General features: G+C 31.1%; 1 protein-coding gene across 2 annotated transcripts in view; it reads left to right on the top strand.

Moving 5' to 3' along the window:
• Window positions 1-23,723, top strand: part of Atg16 (Autophagy-related 16) — a 257,472-nt gene that overhangs the window by 218,507 nt on the left and 15,242 nt on the right. The window contains exon 14 of one of the 2 annotated variants that reach the window (XM_077428924.1): window positions 6,078-7,150. The exons of the other annotated variant lie outside the window; for it this stretch is intronic. The gene's annotated coding sequence lies outside the window, so the exon portion shown is untranslated. Of the gene's footprint in view, window positions 1-6,077; window positions 7,151-23,723 lie in introns of those variants that run through there. 2 annotated transcript variants of the gene reach the window in all.

The following is a 23,723-nucleotide window of genomic DNA, read 5'->3' as shown; positions in this document are numbered from 1 at the left end:
TTTAAAATGCATTATTACTATCACAAAAATCTTGCATTCAAAGAACACGCCGATGATAACACGATTATACCGTTCGCTTCGAATACGCGTGTTCTCATACTAATTTTCCACTCGATTTATAAAGGTGAATTTCCCCAGCAACCTTAGACCTAAAAACCTTCATTCCGTCGTTAATTTCAAATTTTCTTTTAATTTATAGTCTCCCAAGTCTACCAAGTAAACCTTCGAAAAGTCTCACAGAGGTCAAACAATCATTTCTACAACAGTAAATCACATTTAAACAGCAACCGGGTTCATCCACAACACGTTCTAGCGCATTTTCGATATAAATCCATACATCACGAATGCAACTGATTAAAAATACCTGTCGATTTTCGCATTTGAACTTCAGCGCGTGACTGATGCATAACATTAATTTAGGAAGTCATTGGCGATTTTTTTACCTCTAATTAACCGACGCTTTTCGATCATCAATCACACAATAGAGTGATTCGCGAAATACCGTTAAACTGAACGTCCGTGAACTATGGTCAGATCTGACGTGGACGCGCAAACAAAGTGTCAAATTTGGCACAATATGTTGTTCTCTATGATGTTTGCAATAACTGTTATCATCTACTTACATACGTGTCCATACTGGTGTGCTGTTGAAGAAGACGATCGACCTTTTGCTCGGCTCCGTTATAAAATCGATTCATATTTATGTGTGTGTGACGTACAGAGTATTTATCGCAAAATGGATTGTGCAAATATTAAATAAGTGTGTCCAAACGGTTATTAATTCAATATGACACAGATTGTTCGATATTGTGGTTTAATTCGAAATCTGGTAAATATTTTGTAGATATGTACATATGTACCTACTCTGTTAATCAAATATAATACTTATGTGACAGTTGATATGATGAATTTTGACTTTGATCATTCCTTGTCGATGTTTACTGCGAGTGTTCCAAATTATTAAATTCCACGGCATTTTTAACCTTTTAAGAATACCGCTCGGTAAATTCTAATATTACATATATTTGAATTCATGCTGCTTAAATTACACTTAACCCAAATTATATCTAGTTAATTTATATTGATTTAAAGCAATTTAGAGAAGATTAAGTCGGGTTACTTTCACAATATTGATGAGCTGGTTTAATTCGATTAATTAATACAAGAATTATAAATAAACCATTTTCAATTACAAGGTTTCACTTCGTCAGTCTGACAAATTTTCTACACTCTTCCGATCGCTTTGAAACTTTGGCATTTTGTACACAGATCAAACAGTGATAGTTTTATATTTAGTTATCAGCAGATTTTTTTACACTATATCTTATAAAATTTGCATTATAGGCTCTCATTATCTCTCATATATATTTATACTTCACCAATTTATTATATAATGAATGAAAAAATGTTTATATTATAATGATAATGCGAGCACGTTAGATTTTGACAGACAATATAGGCTCTCATTATATATATATATATATATATATATATATATATATATATATATATATATATATATATATATATATATATATATATATATATATATATATATATATTTACTTCGCTAATAGATTTGTTTAATAAACAGACATCTTCGTATAAAAGGTCAACATTTCAAAAAGTATTAAATAATTTTATAAATTCTTCAATTGAAGAAAATTCAATTTTCATGTTTGGTTTATGGACAAGACTTGAATGAATTGAAATTTGTTCCTTTTGAAGTTAAACCATTTCTATTTACGAACATTTTTGTACATACATATATATGTACAAATTTTGTGAAGTCAGGATTTTTAGAGACAATGTGGGACTTGGGATTTGTTTGTTGAACTCGGGACAGTCTAACTCAAATAGGGACGTCTGGCAACCCTGTCTGTGAAAGACAGTGCATATAAGTTTAGTATATATGTCCATATATTTTATTTTAGAGTTGAGTAATTAAGTATATATTTGATTAAAAATAGAAGTTGTATTAAATTTTCATCCCACATTCGAAGGTCATTGATAATATTTATAATTCCTTTCAATATTTTTTATGCAAGTGAACTTTTAATGTACATTTATTTCCCATTCATGCATTTTATTTGATTTTTAAATGCTTTTTATTATTACGAAATTATGTTCACAATACATCTTATATCTATTTTAATAGCTTCTGATCTACTGATCATTTTCTATTTTACAATTTAATTTAATTTGGTTAGTAATCATAGTATTATATTATTCTAATGTTAATCTACAGCATAATAGGAAAAAGAGCTCAAAAACCTATTTACAACCCTTATAAATGTTCATAATACATCTAATACATAATATTAATTAAAGACTCTCTAAAGTCGATGACTTAAAGCAGATTGTGTTTAGGTAATCTGTGTTTATACCTGAAGGGTATAGACATTTAGTTGTAATCACCGAGACTCTTCACAAGTGTGTTAGTATGGTTATTAGTGATTCTGTCATAGAATCTACTGGTTAGTTTGTTAGTAATCTCTGTAACAAACGGAATATTATATATGGCATGCAGTTTTTTCAAGTTAGTATATATGGGTGTATTTTATGCATTTTATGAAATTTAAGTATAGCTCGTTAAGTATAGACTTTCTTTCTGATATTTGTATACGTAATACATATGCTAATTCTTTGAGTGCTTTTAAATAATTATTTTTATTTTAGTTTACACATGCGAAGAAAACAATAAGATCAATAAAAATTTCAATTGAATTCAGACTGATATAAATATTTCATCTCTATGCAAGTTCGTCTATATAAGCGTTATGTTTTGGTTTGATAGTTTCATTTAGTAACTAAATAATTTTAAATTACATCGTGAAAAATGCTTTTAAGTGTATGTATTAAAGAAAATAAAATTGCATATTATCCCAAATCGTTTTGATTTGTTATTAAACGCAAATTCAAAGTTTTCATTGTTTCGTGTTTATGTTCAACCATCTTATCGCTTTTGTGTGCATTTGTTACGGAACATGTTATTTAACTTCTTTAATTATTATAGATTTTTACTATACATTTTATACAAAATATTAAAAAAATAACCATCGAAGCTACTTTTGTTTCTTGTCGGAGAAAGACACACTCAAATCGATCACTAAGGAATTACGATTCGAAATAAAGCCATAAATTTCCACCGTAAACCCCCACAGTCTACGATTTAAAATGCATCGAATGTTAGGTCACTGCTTCGCATTGTCAGATAAAAGCTCGCATTTCTAATTCGACACATTTTCAATATTTTCCTTTGATCGTGGACCCATTTGACGCGCACACCAATCGAATCGGATATTATATTCGCGACTTACGACCGGTGAAAATCGCCAATGCGGTAAAACTTGTCATCAATTATTATAATATAACATCATAATACATATTATTATAAAAGTTTACTTCCTAATAAAGAACTGCATCTATTCGTGTTGACACATAATAATGGTTAAAGCGCGAGCGTCACAGGTATCCCCCTTTAAAGTTGCTTGACAGTTCTGAGATTATCTCTTATATAACAATAATATTTTTATCATTTTATTATGCAGGATTTATTCATAAGGTCTATAGTGGCCAAATTACTTACACTTGTTCCACAGTGTTTTAAAGTTGTGTGGAAAATGTTCCGAAAATTAACGTCACAAGCAGATGTCCATACAAAACAATGTTAGAATTAATGAATCTGTATGTATGTAGATCTTAAAATGTTTAGTTCAACGTTCAGTCTTTGTGATATTTATTTATTTTATCGTAAATTGATGGGGCAATAACTGCATTTATTATTTCATACACAACAATACATGTATAATAATAAAATTTGACCCCAACACATTTCGTATGGATTGAATCAGTCAGGCTAAGAGTGTGTGTATGTAAGTCTTATAGAATTCCAATCGTAATGATAAAGACATTCAGGTGCTTTTCATTGCCTAATGCAGGTAACTAAGTCATTTTAATCTTAATGGATAAGTACCCATTATAATAAAAGTGTACTCATGGCAATCATAAAGATTTCATACATACCTACATATATTTAAATAAAGAGTCAACATTTGACATTTACATTTCAATACAGGTTACTTCTTATATTTATCAAAGGCATAGACAAAATCGAGGGTTAGTAACATCCGAATTTTTTACTTTTGTTCATTTTTAAATATATTTATAAACAATTATATAAATAATAGATATTATCATCACGGAAAAAACCTCAAAAAAATTCATTTATGTTTACTACAGTAAATAAAAAAATTCGGGTGTGACCAACCCATGACTTTATCTATGTATTTGATGAATATAAGAAGGTTACAAAACAAAATTCGATATTGAACTAATGACTATGATAGCGATACAAATTGAGCGCAAATGTATGGAAACTTGCACAAAACAAAAGATCTACTTCCGGTTATCAGATTTTGTTCAAATTTTTTTTATTACTAAAAATCACTATCAATATTATACTCATTAAATATCAAGAAAATAAAAATAATTTTAAAGGTCAAAATAAAATAATGAAATATTGTTTTAAAAAAAAATACTACTTCCGGCTTACGAATTCTGACCAAAACCCTACCAGCTCTAAGTTAGTACACAAAGGATAGAAATATAAATTTTCAGCTTAATACGTTCAGGGGTGCGGACAGAGTAGTGGGCACAACATTTTTGACTTTTCTACGAGGAAAAAAATCCCACTTCCGGTTCATTAAATTAAGTAATTTTTTTTTTATTTTTACTTAAAATCACTATTTTTATTATACACATTAAATATCAAGAAGCTTAAAACAATTTAAAAGGTCAAAATAAAATAATGAAAAAATAATGAAATATTGTTTTTAAAAAAAATACTACTTCCGGTTTACGAATTCTGACCAAAACCCTACCAGCTTTAAGTTAGTACACAAAGAATAGAAATATAAATTTTCAGCTTAATATGTTCAGGGGTGCGGACAGAGTAGTGGGCACAACATTTTTGACCTTTCCACGAGGAAAAAAATCCCACTTCCGGTTCATTAAATTAAGTAATTTTTTTTTTTATTTTTACTTAAAATCACTATTTTTATTATACACATTAAATATCAAGAAGCTTAAAACAATTTAAAAGGTCAAAATAAAATAATGAAAAAATAATGAAATATTGTTTTTTAAAAAAAATACTACTTCCGGTTTACGAATTCTGACCAAAACCCTACCAGATCTAAGTCATAAAGGATAGAAATATAAATTTTCAGCTTAATACGTTCAGGGGTGTGGACAGAGTAGTGGGCACAACATTTCCAACCTTTCTAAGTGAAAAAAATCCCACTTCCGGTTTATAAAATTTAATAATTTTTTTTCAGTTTCATCAAATTGCAACAAAAATTATACTTGAATTTTTTTGTGACGAACACACATGTTTAAGGGGTCGAAAAAAATAGTGGAAGAAAAATCGAACAAGAGTAAACTGCTACTTCCGGTTGACGGATGCTAACTAAATTTTATAATTAACTTGGTATTAAACTTAAACTTCTAGATATGAAATTTCAGTTCAATAAACCAAAAGGTTTCTGAAAAAAACATAAAAAACTTCGATTCTTTAGAGTAAAAGTACTGCTTCCGGTTCAGATAGAAATATTTAAAAAATATGAGGTTATAAAAATTATTATTTGTATTATATTTAAAAAAAATTCAGTCCGATTCAATTAGTGGTTTGGGAGATAATTGAATTCAAAAACTTAAAAAAAGAGGACACCTATAAGGCGAGGTACCATTTCCGGTCAACTTAAAAATTTGAAAAAAATTTACGTCGTGTCGATAAGAATTTCAGTTACCGATACTAAGTTTCAGTTCGATAGGACTAACGGTGTTAAAAATATCCCCAAAATACACACCCACACAGACACACACACAGACACACACACACACACACATTTTTTCTAGATCATGAAAACGTGATCAGTGATCGATTCTGAGTTCGAATCATTCAAAATCTCGAGTTCGAATTTTTGCATGATCACAAAACTTCATCTATTGTTACTACGTACATAGATAAAGTAATAAACAAATAGAAGATTCACTTTGATGATTTCAACTTTAAGATTTAAACTACGAGGAGGAATCATATCCGACCTTGGCGGTACAGAAACCTTCACCTGGAATTATTTGCGGCCGCTCCTGATGGAAAGGCCGACTTCTAAACGCACGTAGCGGGTTCTTGGTTCCAGCAGGTAGGTATAGGTATTCTCCAGTGGGTTCTGGGTAGTACATATAGTAGTTGTGCAGTGCCGCCCCTTGTAAACATGTCTGTGGTAGCTGTCGCGTGGGCGGCGTGGCCACTCGCCACTTGTTTATTGCTGACGGTAGCTGACAACCGGCGATTGTGTGCTTATTGGTTGCCACAGCTGCCCTATTGATTATACGCCTCATTCGAGACCGATATGAGGAGCTCCTAGCATTCTTCTCTGGGAGGATGAAAATCCTCCGAGCACCCTTGAAAGCTCGCTCTCGACGGCCGGATGTGTACATCATACTCGAGTCCTTGGAATATGGTTACCGTAGATCAAGAAGGTTGCTATTAGCATCTGAATTTCAAATTAGAACGCCAAGGATGCAGGACAATGATGAGCCTTTGCGACAGCTGTTTCAGTTGACCCATATCATATAAGGGTTGTCAGGCGTCCCGATTAATCGGGATTGTCACCAGTTTTAAGCCTCGTGTCTCGGTGTCCCGAACGAACCTCTCGGGACGCTCAAATGTCTCGGTTTACTACGGAAGTTTTTAACTCAGAATTTAAAAAAATATGTAACAAAAAGTCGATGTCAGGACCAGACAGTCTGGTACACACTGCAGCAATATTCAACAATGAACTATTTGTCTCCGTCTTATACTTTCTGGAGAACTATGTGTAGAAGGGAGACAAAAACTGTGTATCAGACATCAATCAATTTATCTTGAATCGATAATTTTCACACTATCAGAATGATTCATCAGTGATGAATCATTTATGTTTATGTGTATATTATTTGTATTTTTTTTAATTTATACGTTTATGGTTGCTTTTGTTCCTATTCATTGGTTTATATTATATTGTCAGTTGTTTTTAAATTAAAATTTTTATGACTGTATTTGTTCATATTAATAAAATAGCTGAATATAGATTTTATTCCTATTAATGTTTTTATGACTGATTTTGTTATTATTTAAGTAATTAATATAATTTAATTGTTTAATATAAATTTAAAATGATTTGATCCGATTTTTGGGAAGGGGGTGTCCCGGTTTGACTTGCATGAAATCTGACAACCCTACCCATATCCAATATGCTTAAATGTGATTTTGAGGCATTTGTACCATCGTTTCGTATGATAAGAAGAATATTTCAATACTTTTCCCAATTTTTGATTTTTAAATTCTTTTAATTATTCATTTATAGTTTTGGAACATTGTGGCATTACAGGAAGAACCTAATTAATGCGCCATAATGGCCTACATTTGAAAAAGAGAAGAACACAAAAATAAAATACAATAACATGCATAAAATAAAAAGAAAAAAGCAAAAGCAGAAAAACATGATAAAAAAATAGAAAATAATTCATAAAAATGAAGATAAGGAAAAATCAAATAAAAGAATAAATAAAATCTTTAGATCCTATTAATTCTAAGTTTAATATTGAATATAAAGTGAGTATAATATTTATTTAAACATTAGTTTGGACCATTGTGGCATTTCAGGAAGAACCAAATGCGCCACAATGGCCTCCATAAGAAAATAAAAGAGAAAAATAAAAATCATATTAATAATAGTGATAATTCATAGATTAAAAGGAAATAAAAGGTAAAAGCAGAAAAATACTATAAAACAAAAGAAAAATAGTACATAAAAATGTACATAAGGAAAAAAATCACAGCGAGGCCCAAATGGAAGAGAATAGATTAAGATTCCACTCATACATCACATTCATTATTACTAAATTACGATAAAAATACATCATATATCTACTTATTTAAACAAAATATTTTCGTATATGTGTTTTACATATGTGTACATACATACAGGGATACATACGTGAGACCATTTAATTAGCCTTGGGGAGTCGATCTTAAGTTTTTAAAGCTTTATTTACATCGGAAAACTGGTATATTTCACAATTTTTGTTAAGTAAATTATCAATTAGATGGATGATAAATAGGAATAATTTAATTACAGGTAGAGTTAAGAAGGCAAAAACTGCAGGAGGTGTTTTCCACAGAGGTGTTCAAATTTATAATGCCTTCCTGAGGGTTAATAACATCAGCAATTTGCTACTAAATAAATAACTAAATAAATCAATTAAGAAATTAATATATTTCACGCAAAACAATAACAGCTTACGTTATCATCTTATTCTATATACATATTTGTAGATACATGTTGCTAATTAGTCGGCAGGAATTTATCAATGTCATTCGAAAATTTATTATTATTATGTAAATAGAAAAGTTTTAGTCTAACGCCTTTCTAAATAGGATCCAATGGTTTTTAATTAAGTCGTTTAAACTTTTTCCGGAATATACATAAACATATAATACCTCCCTATAATCAATATAATGAGTCGTTAGCCAATCTGCATAAACTTAAATTTTATTTCGTTTTTACTTTTAATGACCGTTCATAAAATGCTTTTATTGTGAAAAATTTAAATGAAAATCCGAAGCTCGCTTGTTAACCTCAAGCAGAAAAAATATTTTGCATTACCATCGTAACTTAAGGACGCATAATTGAAAATCCAATATTCATTATAAGCCTCTTAATCTTACAAGCATCTTACGCGTCGTCGAATAACTCTTCGTACCTTTAATACACGAGAAGAGTTCAATGCACGTTTTCCCACTTTACTAAAATTATAGAAGACGTCGTCAGTTTAACCCTTTGTCCCCCCAGCTAATAGCACCTGATTTATTCGATAATTTATAATCAATAAGGCTATGCAGTGTCTCGCCAGTGTGGTTTTTAATCGATAATAGACTTGACAATATACATATATAAATACAAAACATCTAATTAAAATTTAAATCGACTTCTGCGGTTTTATTCGAAACCGTGGAATACCCTCATTACTTAACTCGTTAAATAATACGCAAAGCATCGTAATCATCATTATTATTTACCATCAACCATCAATCGTTGGATAATAAATCCTTGCTTCCTACGCACCAGCCTTTCCCGGGGAGTTGATCTATTATCTGGTGTGTATTTATATGCATTTACCGTCGCAAAAAATGTTAAAATGTTAAATATATGATACATGTACACATATATCTATAAAATATCGCAAATTCTATCTATTGGGGGAATTGACCGTTATTTGCACTGTGTGCCATTGGTCACGCCAAACCGAACCAGTGTTCGTGTTCGAGTTTGAGCTTTCATCAGTTCAAATCACCTTCTTGAATAATGTATTGGAAATTTTATAGTTAAATTCTATTGAAGGTTCGGTGCCTTTATTTTGCGTGTCATTTTATAATATTAGCAAATTCGAGATGCTCGATCTCGAATTTGAATTTGAAACTCGAATCCGTTAGAGATAAATACGTCACATCTACATATATACATATTTAGAATACTGGCAGGAATAGATCGGAAGATATTTTTCCCAAGACACTTCACAATCCCATGTTAAAGCAACGAGCACATATTTAAATATGTAAGTGCCTACGTGGACATATTTTTCTACATGTCTGTTGTTTTTTTAATTTCAATTTCATCAGGAAAAATAACAAAACGATAGAATCGAAGGTTGATGGTAGATCAAAAGTGCTTGATCATAAAATTAGAAAATTATAATGAATGTACATTAGCTCTAGTATTTAAATCAGAAGAGTTTTATTGCGTACTGGCTGTAATAGGTTTTGCAATGAAAGATTAAAAGGAAATGTGAACTGGTAGAAAAATAGCTTGAAGAGCTATAATTATTTTGAATAAAAATACCAATAATTTTATTTTACTACCGCCATCTATGTTTTTTTACTACCGCCATCTATGTATAAAACTAAAGGCTACATAGACGTCACCCAGATTTCAAATTTGCAAACTTCAAACACGTCTTAAACTATATTCTAATGGCGTAATGGCAGAGGATCCATTTTGCTGTTGACACACATACACGGGCTTGCAAAATGAAAGATGTTGAAGGGGATGCACTATGGAAGTTCTTATCTATATATATTTTATTTTATTTATTTATATACATATTTTCACATACATATGTATATACAAATATACCAAGAAGGCTTAACAGGTAAACCCCAATTGCGCCTTCCCGGTCCACATTATTATTACATAGATACATGTAAATCTAAATATCTGACATCTTTGGTCAGTATACATATATTACAAACATCGTATTAATACGATAAATAACGATGAATAACATTCATGTAACAATACGAATTTTATATTCGATAAACAACCACAGAGACATCTATGGTGAGCAATATGGCGAAACCTAAGATATAACAATAACTAAAGGTTCGCAACAGAAAATTGGGAAGGAAACGCCAATTTTACAGGAATCGTTTCAATGAAAATCAGAAAAATTGGCAAATTCTGATAAGAAACGATCGACCTAGACAAATCAAGGTCTGGCCAACAGCGAGACTTAGCGGTGATTCGAACTCGTAACATCAAGTACGAAATAATTCAACATTCACCACTAGACCACGCTGCTGGTTAATATACATAATAACAAAAAAAACGTATTTTAAAAACATACCTCTTCTATAATTTGTATATAAAATTATTATTTTGAATAAAAATACCAATAATTTTATTTTACTACCACCATCTATGTTTAAAACTAAAGACTGGATAAACGTCAGGCACTTTTCAGAAATTCAAATTTCAAACGCGTTTAAAACGATATTTTTTCTCCATCGTAATAGCGGAGGATACATTTACTTACATGTATTGATGACAAAAATGAGCAATATGGCAAAGTATGAAAACGATCGGATAAGAAGCAATTTTTTTCCTGAATTGTAATCGTAAGTGAAACGAAAAGGAGGTTTGTAATAAAAAGAAATTGATCAAGGATTTTCAAATAGTTATGTTGCAAATTTACATTAGAAGTAGTTTGATCATAGAAGCTTGTTGAAGAGAACAGTACTATTTCTACACATTTTGTATATATGTATGTGATCTAAGAGCTTTGCTGTATTGTTTAATAAATTGTTATAATTTCACTGCCAGGTATTTTATATTATATTGTCCATTAAACTTTGATAGACCGACGGGTGCGAGTTAAATTTTACACCAAGACATTTCATTCATCTGTTACAGTTAATAATTATTCGATTCAATACCGAACGCACATTTTAATAGTGGCAATTTAGCAGAACGGTACCGGCAATCTTGACGCACTTCCGTAAATATTTACGCGAGTTTTCATTCGCTCATTCAATCGGAAAAATTACGGTCAATGCGAAAGTGGTCGGGTGTGAAAATTAATGGATACCGATCCGCGCATAACTCACAACACTAACTGTACACGTTATGTTTGCATTCGATTCACGTCAATTTCCCCACTAAAAATAACCGCGGCAAAAAAACCACAATCATTACAAAAATTGACGAGTCAATTCGGAGAGGTGTAACGAATTTTTTTCCATACTAGAATTACACATACATACACTACCAGTCGCGTGTCCGTATCGTTCGTTAAAAAATCATCGGCCACATTTAATGTAAAACCGCGAATGCTCCTATGAGCGGACAACGGTAAGGAATTCCTCTGACCCTCTGCAGACCCTGGGGTCACAATCTGGTATATAATGAACGGAACTGTCGTTACTCATCTCGTGTATATGCAGGTACATATATACCAGGTACAAACAGACTCACACACCCACGTGTTGCTTGCGAACAACGCCTATAATTGGCCCCCTGGAATTTCCCTCTTAAATATATCAAAAAGGTTGCGTCCCACCCTGTAAAACACACCTCATAGATGCAAACTTTCAAATTTAGAATTTTTACATATGTACCTTCTTTTAGCTTCACTTACGATTACAATTCAGGAAAAAATTTGCCTCTTATCCGATAGTTTTCATACTTTGCCATATTGTTCATTTTGGTCATCAATATAAGTAAATGTATCCTCCGCCATTACGATGGAGAAAACATATCGTTTTAGACGCGTTTGAAATTTGAATTTCTGAAAAGTGCCTGACGTTTATCCAGTGTTTAGTTTTAAACATAGATGGTGGTAGTTAAATAAAATTATTGGTATTTTTATTCAAAATAATAATTTTATATACAAATTATAGAAGAGGTATGTTTTTAAAATACTTTTTTTTGTAATTATTTATATACATATATAGATAATAGCTTCCATAATGCATCCTCTTCAACATCTTTCATTTTGCAAACCCGTGTATGTGTGTCAACAGCAAAATTTGCTTTTAACAGTGTTAATATACCTATATGTCAAAAAACTATCAATTTTTAACATCTGAATTTAGAAATGACTATTTATTTTAGCTGAGTTCCCTTATTTTATGTATTCTCATGTGCAAAGAATGTTTTATTTCGAAATTTTGAGTGGATTTTGATAAAAAAAATGTCCATAAATTTCATCAAAACGTCTTTTAAGTTTTGAATATGCTCAGATTACTATTTGAAGAATCTGTTCACAAAATTTTCTATACAAAATTTTATTTGAAATTTTAGCAAAAATATTGTTACTTTATTTTACTTCGTTTTAGACGCGTTTGAAATTTGAATTTCTGAAAAGTGCCTGACATTTATCCAGTTTTTAGTTTTAAACATATATGGCGGTAGCATAATAAAATTATTGGTATTTTTATTCAAAATAATAATTTTATATACAAATTATAGAAGAGGTAAGTTTTTAAAAAACTTTTTTTTTATGTATGTATATATTTATTGCCTATATATACAATGCTGATAAAATCGAGATGATGAAATCACTTGCTCATTTTCATAGATATATTTTTTATTTTTAAATCTTAAAAATATATTCACAATATATATATGTACATCTAGAGTTGACAATCTAAAAGCAAATATTTTGATTTCCTAGTCAACATGTACAAGAGGAGGGGGAGGGGGAGTCGGGGTAAAGTTCCAGGGCCCGGACTACTCGAGGGGGGCCTGCTTAGGAAATCATACCTATTATGGAGGTTTTTCATTCCAAATTGCCCCTTTTTATTATTACTAACTTCTTCTTAGTTCAGAAGCGATTTTGTCGTCTGACGAAGTTTGTTTAAACAATGAAAATCTGACATAGCTCTAGTGGTGGTGAAAAAGGAAAAAAAACGATCAGAACAGTGTGGACACATGCACCAATGTAGACGTCACCGAGAAAGATGATGGAGTATTTTCAAACATGTCTATTACGATTATTTTTAACAATCGTCATGGCAGACTTCATTTCCACATATATTGATGACCAAGCCAAAGTTTGAAAACGATCGGAAAAGAACCCAAAATTTCGTCAGACGAAAAATCGAAAGTGAAGTAAGAAGAGGCTAGTAAAAAGGTCAATTTGAAATAAAAAAAGGGTCGATTTGGAATGAAAAACCTGTATCATACCTTCTTATTTAATTATTTAAAAAAATATTATAACAATATTTTTCTAATAGTTCTGATAGATTTTTAGAATATTAAAAAAAAAATATATATATATGTATATATATATATATATATATATATATATATATATATATATATATATATATATATATATATATATATATATATATATATATATATATATGTATATATATGTATAAGATATTTTTTAGTTTGTCATAGGGTCCCGCTCCCCCCGCCCCAGGGCCCGAGATTCCTTTTGGTAGCCCTGAGTCTACATACATATATATGTACATCTAAAAATAGCATTAAATTTTTGTACTACAAATCATTTTATATTTTATTACAATTTTTGATTTTATTTAACACGAATACAAAGCTTGTTTTTAAATGAATTTTTTTGCGATCATTATTTAATTTAATGCTTTTCACAGTTCCAGAATGTTGTGTATTGTCACTGAATTAGAGCAGTCTAATTCTTTAATGTGCATTACATTTAGTAATTTCATTCGGCTGTAACCGTTTGCCCGGCAGCAAAGAGTCTTGACCCTAAATATATTTTTGTCGATACTCTCATTCCTGAGGATCGTGATCTCCATTGGTCTTCCAATGAGGAGTGTGGACGTTCCAGAAAATCTCTCTCCTACACCTCTTCGCCAAGTGACAGCTACATACGTAGAGATTATGGCTTGGCCACTTACATTTCAATAGTTGGTCCACGAATTTCACCAATATATTACTTTATTTAATCTATTAGGGAAAGTTTATATGAAATGAGAGTAAATTAGAGTGAAGAAAATAGCTGTTTTAACTGTTAAACTCTTTAGCCTGTGAGTTGTGAGTGGGTGATAGAACGACGTATTTGGATAGCTAGCTGTCATCGCTTCAATCTGACATAAGATTCCAATGTAATTTTTAATGATTTCGTTGATGATTAAACTCCTCTAGCTTCGGGTCCAAGACATTAACTTACATATGTACTTGAATGTTAGCTAGCATCCGTATGTCTGTAAGATATCAAAGCGACTTGAAGAGTGTAAGTGGTTCAAAATCAGATCACAATTTTTGACGTATAGGAATATCATAGAACTATTGACTATACGCACTTGAGGATAGATAAAATGAGGGGACTCAGCTTAAATGAATAGTCATCTCTAAATTCACATGTTAAAATTTGATAGTTTTTTCACATACGTACATATGAATACAGTTTGGCTTAATGGTAGCGTATGTATTTAGCACCACTGAGGTCGAAGGTTCGAGTCCTCGTCAAACTGCTGGTTAGGTTTGGGGGTTTTGTGACTCCAAATCGATCGTTTCTCTATCAGAGTTTGCCAATTTTATCTGATCATTGTTGAAACGGTTCCTGAAAATTGGTATTAGTTCATTTCCTGTTGTCACAAAATCTGTGTGTATAATTTGTAAAAGTTATGCACAGTAATCTGAAATCTATAGACATCTCTATAATTTCGTGTTTATTATATGTATAAAAATTGTAATAAAAATTGTAGACAAAAATATAAAAATAAATAATCCATAGATGTATCTATGATTATTATTTCTGTACTGATTAATTGTTATATGCTATGTATTCTGATTGTAAATGTATTATTGTATTTCTGACCGTTATCGTACACTCGTCGCATTGGAGCGATCTGTAATGACGAGTGTATATTGATTGTAACAATAAAATAAAAATATGTAAATGGTTTCAATTGTTGCTGTTGACACACAAACACGGGTTTTGCAAAATCAAAGATGTTGAAGAGGATGCATTATGGAAGTTTTTATGAAATATAAAAAATAGATCATAATTTCAACAAGTAAGAATAGTTGTTAATTATTATTTGATTTTTTTTATAAATATTTGGACTACCAATATTAGGATACAACTTTTTTTTTAGTCAGGAAAAAAGAGGGGGGGGGGTCGTAAAAATGAAACACCAACCTGGTTCTTTTTTATTTAGCACTACACCACTGTAGTTCAAATGAGTTCACATGGATGTGAACTCATTTGAATAACTTCAAATAATGATCTTATACCAGCTCTATATTAGGTGTGTATTAAATCTTTTCAATTCCTAATACAGTACACTATCCAAATAATTCCAGTTATAGAACTGTAACTAATAAGAAATTAATCTGCAAGCTTGATTAATTATTTATTGATTATTGGAAACTGATGATTTTATTTCGTTTTGGTTAATTTTATTACAATCGATAGTTGTTATACCTATATATTGCAAAACATTTATGATAAGATTAATATAACTAGGATATTTTAATACAGATTAATTGCTATATTGTTTATTAGTTTCATTTATGTAATCCTTATCACGACTGGCTTGTACATTTGCTTTGTGGACGTCATTGAAATTAACAAGTTATATTTGGTAAGGACTTTTTTCTATAACTATTCATTATATAATATAGGCAGTATTATAGAATGACTCCAGAATCACTTATCATTATTGGTTAAAACTTAAATTAAGCTCAATAGAGTTGAATACAACGATATAAGTATTATTGCAATGCAAGAGATATTCTTGGATTTATAGTTATTTTCTAGGGGATTGTTATCTTAATATGTATTTCACGATAAAACATTGGCAATTTGATTTCTTATATTTGATTTCTTTTGTCAACGTTTAAATATAACATTTACTTAATACTACCTATCGATGTTTCAAATTCTCGTTTCTCTTAAGTGCTGTCACATTCCAAGGGTCGTTTATCTTTTTAAAAAGTTCATTTGAATGTTGTCATCATTCAATCATCATCCCAATCAATATTCTTCTATTTCATTTAATTTATAATTTTAAAGTTCTGTCTCAAGTTTTAATTAAAGTAATTATTTTAACACTGAAGGTACCATTTTTACTATATCTATTATATGTATTTGAACGGCACTTTTGAACTGATTTTGAAAGTTGAACCTAATATTGAAACGATGAACTCGAGATACGCGTAGAACCGTTTATTTAGAGCTATCGCCGTGTACTGACTATTAAGAGTTTATGCTTATACTGGTTGAATTGACTTGTTGAATTGGATTGTATGAGTGTTATGACCAGAGATCGGCGGAAAAGTTTATTTTGCCCACAACAAAATGGTTCACAATTATCAATTACTATTGTTAACCATTTTTTTGTTCTCTTGCTTTGTAGGACAATATTAATTAACAATACTGAAATTTTTTGTGAGTCTGGTGTTCTGACTTGACTAAATTCTTATAAAAAAATGACTCTCGTACTTCGAGTACGGTTTACATGTATTTCATGTATGTATTCAAATTAGATCAAGACGCGCTATAGCGGCACGGGGTATGCAACAGTGCACACGTGTGCATATATACATTTATTTTTTTTTATTTTTCAATTAATCATGCAAATTCGCCTAACAGATTGCTCCAAAGCGGCGAGTGTGCTAAACAGATTAAGACTCATATATTATATGTATATACATATATTTAAATACATAATAATTACATACATACACATGTAAATCGAAACAATACCTGACATGTATGGTCAGATATTACAAACATCGTATACAATACGATCAATAACACTATTCATGTAACAATACGAATTTTTACATTCAATAAACAACCACAATATTTGATTTTTATTTTGAAATGCTTTTTATTATTACTAAATTATGTTCACAATACATCTTATACATATCTATTTTAATAGCTTTTAAAGTTTTAATTTAATTTTGTTAGTAATCATAGTATTATATTATTCTAATGTTAATATACAGCATAATAGGAAAAATAGCTCAAAAACCTATTTACGATTCTTATAAATGCTCATAATACATCTAATACATAATATTAATTAAAGACTCTCTAAAGTCGATGACCTAAAGCAGATTGTGTTTAGATAATCTGTGTTTATACCTGAAGGGTATAGACATTTTGTTGTAATCACCCAGACTCTTCACAGGTGTATTAGTATGGTTATTAGTGATTCTGTCATAGAATCTACTGGTTAATTTGTTAGTAATGTATGTAACAAACAAAATATTATTTATGCCATGCGTTTTTTCAAGTTAGTATATATGGGTGTATTATAAATTATTTTTAGGGATTTATTTTGTATTATTTGGAGTTTGGAAAGTTTAGTATTCCAGGCGTTATTCCATACAGGTTAAGCATAGGTTAATAATGGTAATATGAGCACACGATATAACTTTATTTTATTTTGAGGATAAACCCCGCATCGCCTTGATACATCATATGCATGAATGTCATGTATGCACTGAAAATGATACAACATTATCCATTATACTTATACTTTGGTATGTATGTACATAGAGGTATGAATCAATCCACAATGTTAACATTACACGCCCGTCAAGTTATTATTCACGTGCGTGAAATTGTCCATTTAGTAAGACGTTTATTCGTGTTTGAAGCGATGACGGATTCGTTATTTAGCACTCGTACTTAAGTCTAGTCAGATTCATTGCGTATATCGAAATGAAATATGTTCTTATATGGAGGAATCTCCTTTCTTGTTTCTAATTTTCATGGCAAAGGACCGTTCATAATGGTCCATTATGAGCATATGAAGCAGGCATTAAGGTCAGTTGCACCATTAGCCCGGTGTGGCGAGGTACAGGGTGGTCCGCAGTTCAGGTCGTGGGTCAACCGACACCGTAACCACGTTCCTCGCCACAACTCGATTCATCCCAACTGCATTAAACATGCATAATGACCGCATTTATTGAATGCGAATTTTCCCAAAACTACGTACATATTATTACACACATTTTTCATATTTACACTACGTGATGGATCCCGTCTTGAATCACCCATGAGTGGCTGTCAATTTTATGGAGAATTTATTTGAATGTTTCAGTACTGATTTGCGGTATCCGGACATGTACTCCCTGGACGGTTCCCGGAAAGATGCACTAAATTGCACTGAATAGTAGCGCAGTTTCCAAAAGTCATCATTTTCAAAAATAACTTTAGAAAGAAGGTTTTTGATTTTGATTTTTAAATGCTTTTTATTATTACGAAATTATGTTCACAATACATCTTATATCTATTTTAATAGCTACTGATCTACTGATCATTTTCTATTATACAATTTTATTTTATTTGGTTAGTAATCATAGTATTATATTATTCTAATGTTAATGTACAGCATAATAGGAAAAAGAGCTCAAAAACCTATTTACAATTCTTATAAATGCTCATAATACATCGAATACATAATATTAATTAAAGACTCTCTAAATTCGATGACCTAAAGCAGATTGTATTTAGGTAATCTGTGTTTATACCTGAAGGGTATAGACATTTTGTTGTAATCACCGAGACTCTTCACAAGTGTGTTAGTATGGTTATTACTGATTCTGAATCTACTGGTTAGTTTGTTAGTAATGTCTGTAACAAACGGAATATTACATATGGCATGCAGTTTTTTCAAGTTAGTATATATGGGTGTATTATAAATTATTTTTAGGGATTTATTTTGTATTACTTGGAGCTTGGAAAGGTTAGTATTCGAGGCGTTATTCCATACAGGTGAAGCATAGGTTAATATTGGTAATATGAGCGCGCGATATTATTTTATTTTATTTAGCGTTGATAAAGAACTATGGCGATTAAATATTGGATATATTGAGGATATACCCCGCATCGCCTTGCATTTCGCTGCCTCAATGTGAGGTGCCCATCTCATTCTTTTATCAAACGTTACTCCTAAATATTTTATTACTGACCAGGTTAGCACCCTCGGATAACATACAAATACCCCTCGACGCTTTTTCGTAGAATTCTATTGCGTTAGTTCTCCTTGAGCATCTTGGAAAGATGCTATCCCGAGTGCAGTTTTCCGGTCACCCCCCTGGACATGTACCCCCCGGACACATACCCCCGGCCAAAAATCCCCTTGACTTTAACCTCCTGTGCAAAACCATGCCCCCACCATGTATATAAATTGTTTAAAAATAGTAATAAATATATAATAGTCTAATATATAATTTCGAAAGAGACTTTGTATGTAAGTTAATATTGTTGGTTGGAAAATGTTTGGGAACTTTGAAAACAAATCAAAATTTCCATGGGGATGCCGGGGGCGCCAGGGGAGCCACCGGATTCTGGTATAATATATAATACATCTAATATATAATTTCGAAAGAGACTTTGTAAGTTTGTAACTATAGTTGGTTGGAAGTCGAAAACAAGTCATTTTCTATGAAGATTCGATTCGATTCGTTTCTATGACACCCAATTGTATTCACAATATATCTTAAGCATATTCCGGTAAAGAATCTCAAATATAATCCATTAAAATATTAGCTGCATTACATTCCATAATACCAGATGTAAGCTAAAATGCGATTTATCCAAATATTTTTTTAACATGTTGTAGTTTCTTTTATTTTGTCTTTATTTATATTTTTCTAAATTTTTATCACTAACTTTACTTGTATTGTATTGTATTTTTTATTTTCTTTGTGTAAAATGGTCAATTATTTTTGACCATATATGTAAATACATAAATAAACTACAAAAATATATTTATAATTCTTAGCATCGAAGGCACACCTATTAGTTATTTAAAAAAAAGTCAAAATCTATGCACATATGAAGTATGTACATAGGTATTAGTCTGTGTCAACATGTGAATGTCCCTAAAGGGAATATATTTATCGTAAAAACATCGAAATAGAGAACGATTGGATCGTTTGCCGAGTTTACGATCGATCCTCCGGTTATTTATTTGTAGGTACCAAAACCTTTGCGCTTTCGAAAATTTACGATTTTCCATTCTATGTATGTATCTGTAAGCATTTTACCGTTCGTCTGTAATTAACCTGTTCGTTTCATTGATATTTCACCATTGAACTTTCTCAGAGAGTTATTCCGTTGTTGAGTTTTTAAAGACCCAATCGATTCCGTAAGCTGCACGTTTATTCGGAACTTTAATAGACTCTCTCCGGGTCACTGAGACGTCTCATTAAACATGATTAGATCTTCAAAGCCACGTATATTGTGCCTTTTATAAGTCAGTTATATGCTAGTACATATATCACTGTCAAGTTTATTGTGCCAATTTTTTACCGCATCCAATATTTTTGTGTTCATTTAAAATGCAATTATATTTAACGTTATGTGAGTGTTTACTTCGGAAACCACTTCATTTAATACTATTCACATCCTGCCATTTTAACGGTTACTCTCGCTCTCAATCGATCCAATCAACACATCGTATTTATCCACTTTTTGTATCTGGTTAGTAAATCGTTTTATAATTCCTTATGAATTATTTATACTGATGAACAATTGCATATATAAAAAAAACTCTTTGGTTTGGTTTTAATTTTTTTTAAACTTCCGAATTATAAAAATTGATTGTCTTTTTTTATATAAATGATTTAATTGCAACTTTTTCAGAATTTCAGTAATAAGAATCCGCTTTAAAGAAATAGTAATGAACGGTCAGTAGATTGCATTTTGTTCTGACAAATATTTAACCAATAAATCAAGCAGTTACTGGCCAGAGCAAGCTGTAACTGGCCAAATAAATACAGATAATATCTCATACGATGACAAAATTTCGTACTTGACCATTCAAATTTTAGAAAATTATACTTTTATTAATAGAAAGTAAATCAACTGTTGACATGTCTCAAAATTCAAATTTAATAGGATACATATTAATCCTCCCTCACCGAAGTGGGGTATGCAAGTGCCCCAATTTTTACGTTTTTCGTAATAACTAAAGCCCGGATCCAGAAGGTGCCGCGTATTGTTCAAATGTTGTAAATGCATTGTTAAAGGTTTGCCGAACCTTTTTTACAAAGGATTTACAACAATGGAACAATGAGCGGCACCTTGGCTATCCTACCTCTAGTAATAACTACATATGTATGTGGTTTTCAAAGCTATACACCTATGTATATTTCTTGTATTCCTAGAATGAACTACAAGAAATTTATTTTAATAGATTTTGTATGATTTAGAAAAGGGGTACATCGTAAAATAATAAATTTATACATTTCTACGTTCGAAAGTATGATTTAAAGGCGGTAGCGATGTCATGTTTTTGACTATTTGCTTGCATATTCTTGTTGATCGATGAATCAATGCGTGAGAAAGAGACAGCTATATTTTCGTAAGCTATTATTTTCTTCGCTTTTGGCGCGTGGCTATTGAGTCATGCAGTCGCCTGTTGGCCTGACCTATGTGCGTTTACATGTCGATGCTTGTCGTTATTTTTTAATACAAAAATAGTTAAAAACATGCTATAGGACTAAAACTTTTTTATGTTGATGTATAAAATGATTAATAAGATATATGTATATTGAACCCATTTGTATTGAGAAAAGCTGTATTTTGATTAGAAAATACTGGAGTTTTACTCGACCCCGGTTCGGGACACTCGTTCGATCTCGACGCTCCGTCCTTCAAAGGTTAAAAAATAAAAATAATAAGTATAAATTTTTAAACTTCAACAGGGATATATGTATGTATGTATAGTATTTTACTTGATGCTTTTTATATAAAAATGGAATTGTAATAAATTATCGTTGAATGGACTCTCAGACAAATATAATATGTTAAAGTGTTCAAATTTCGATTGTGTATCGTACGGGATGGATATTTTAAAGAATTTTGTAAATTTGGCGCTCTTTAAATACAATAGTCAACGGGAATGTTCATAATCATGACAGGTGTTTCCTCGTTGAAACGAACACACAAATGAAATTTTTCGTCTCATTAAATACCTCACCAAGTTGAGCACTGTTAAAAGAGCAGATCGTCAACCTTTATCCTGCATCATAATTCGGACGTTCACCTGCAATTTAAACCCGCAAGTGCGTCGACAAATTTCATCGCATCAATTTGGAAAGGGTCCACAGCAATGCTGACAGTTTTCTTACGCGGCAAAAATCATTATTGGGTTTTTATTATATAAAATGTTCAGCACCTGTCACATTACAGGTGAAACAAAGGGGTCATTTTCGCGTTTTGGCGTCGCGCACTCTTCCCACAGTCGCATTTCGGGGATCCCATGAATAATTAATTGCCGCGGAAACAATGGACGAGAAAAACAAGGAAAAAAGAGAGATACAGCATCAGACGATTACCGCTGCTTACCTACAAATCCGACTGCCCCTAGCCGGAGATCAGGCAGGGTCACGATAAAAACTGGAGCAGATCGCGAATCATGAATGCCTAATTTATGCGGTGCATACGAATTGTTTTGACGATTGCGCAACCAGACAATGGGGTAATAATGCGATACATACTCTCAAATAACGGCTATTCTATTTAAATTATCACTGATGTACAACAAGTGGTCCCTCCGTGCTAATGTGCTCACTTTCTGGTTGGTTTCGTTTCTTGGACTTGCTTGATACTACCATTCAATCTCAATAGCATATTCTATTTATAAAACACTAACTGAATTGCCTGAGCGTTTTCGTATGGGAGAACAAGCCCTTCGAAAACCCGTCTACAATATAATTCTGAATACCATAAGATTGTATTATAAAAACATACATACATATATGAAATGTCTCCCTAAAAATAATTTATAATACACCCATATATACTAACTTGAAAAAACTGCATGCCATATATAATATTCCGTTTGTTACAGACATTACTAACAAACTAACCAGTAGATTCTATGACAGAATCACTAATAACCATACTAACACACTTGTCAAGAGTCTCGGTGATTACAACAAAATGTCTATACCCTTCAGGTATAAACACAGATTACCTAAACACAATCTGCTTTAGGTCATCGACTTTAGACAGTCTATAATTAATATTATGTATTAGATGTATTATGAACATTTATAAGGATTGTAAATAGGTTTCTGAGCTCTTTTTCCTATTATGCTGTAGATCAACATTAGAATAATATAATACTATGATTACTGACCAAATTAAATTAAATTTTAAAATAGAAAATGATCAGTAGATCAGTAGCTATTAAAATAAATATAAGATGTATTGTGAACATAACTTCGTAATAATAAAAAGCATTTAAAAACCAAAAAAAAAATGAAATGTGGTGGTCCTAAGTTTAAATTTGTAGATTTGTACAAACATTCATTTTTATTTTATCTTTTTTTATTAAGATACATAAAATATTATACATATGAATATTCTTT

The sequence above is a fragment of the Arctopsyche grandis genome, chromosome 4 (assembly GCF_051622035.1).
Source record: "Arctopsyche grandis isolate Sample6627 chromosome 4, ASM5162203v2, whole genome shotgun sequence".
In the NCBI taxonomy this organism is placed as follows: Eukaryota; Metazoa; Arthropoda; class Insecta; order Trichoptera; family Hydropsychidae; genus Arctopsyche; species Arctopsyche grandis.
The sequence above is the reverse complement of the archived record's forward strand: the minus strand, read 5'-3'. Positions and strand labels throughout refer to the sequence as shown.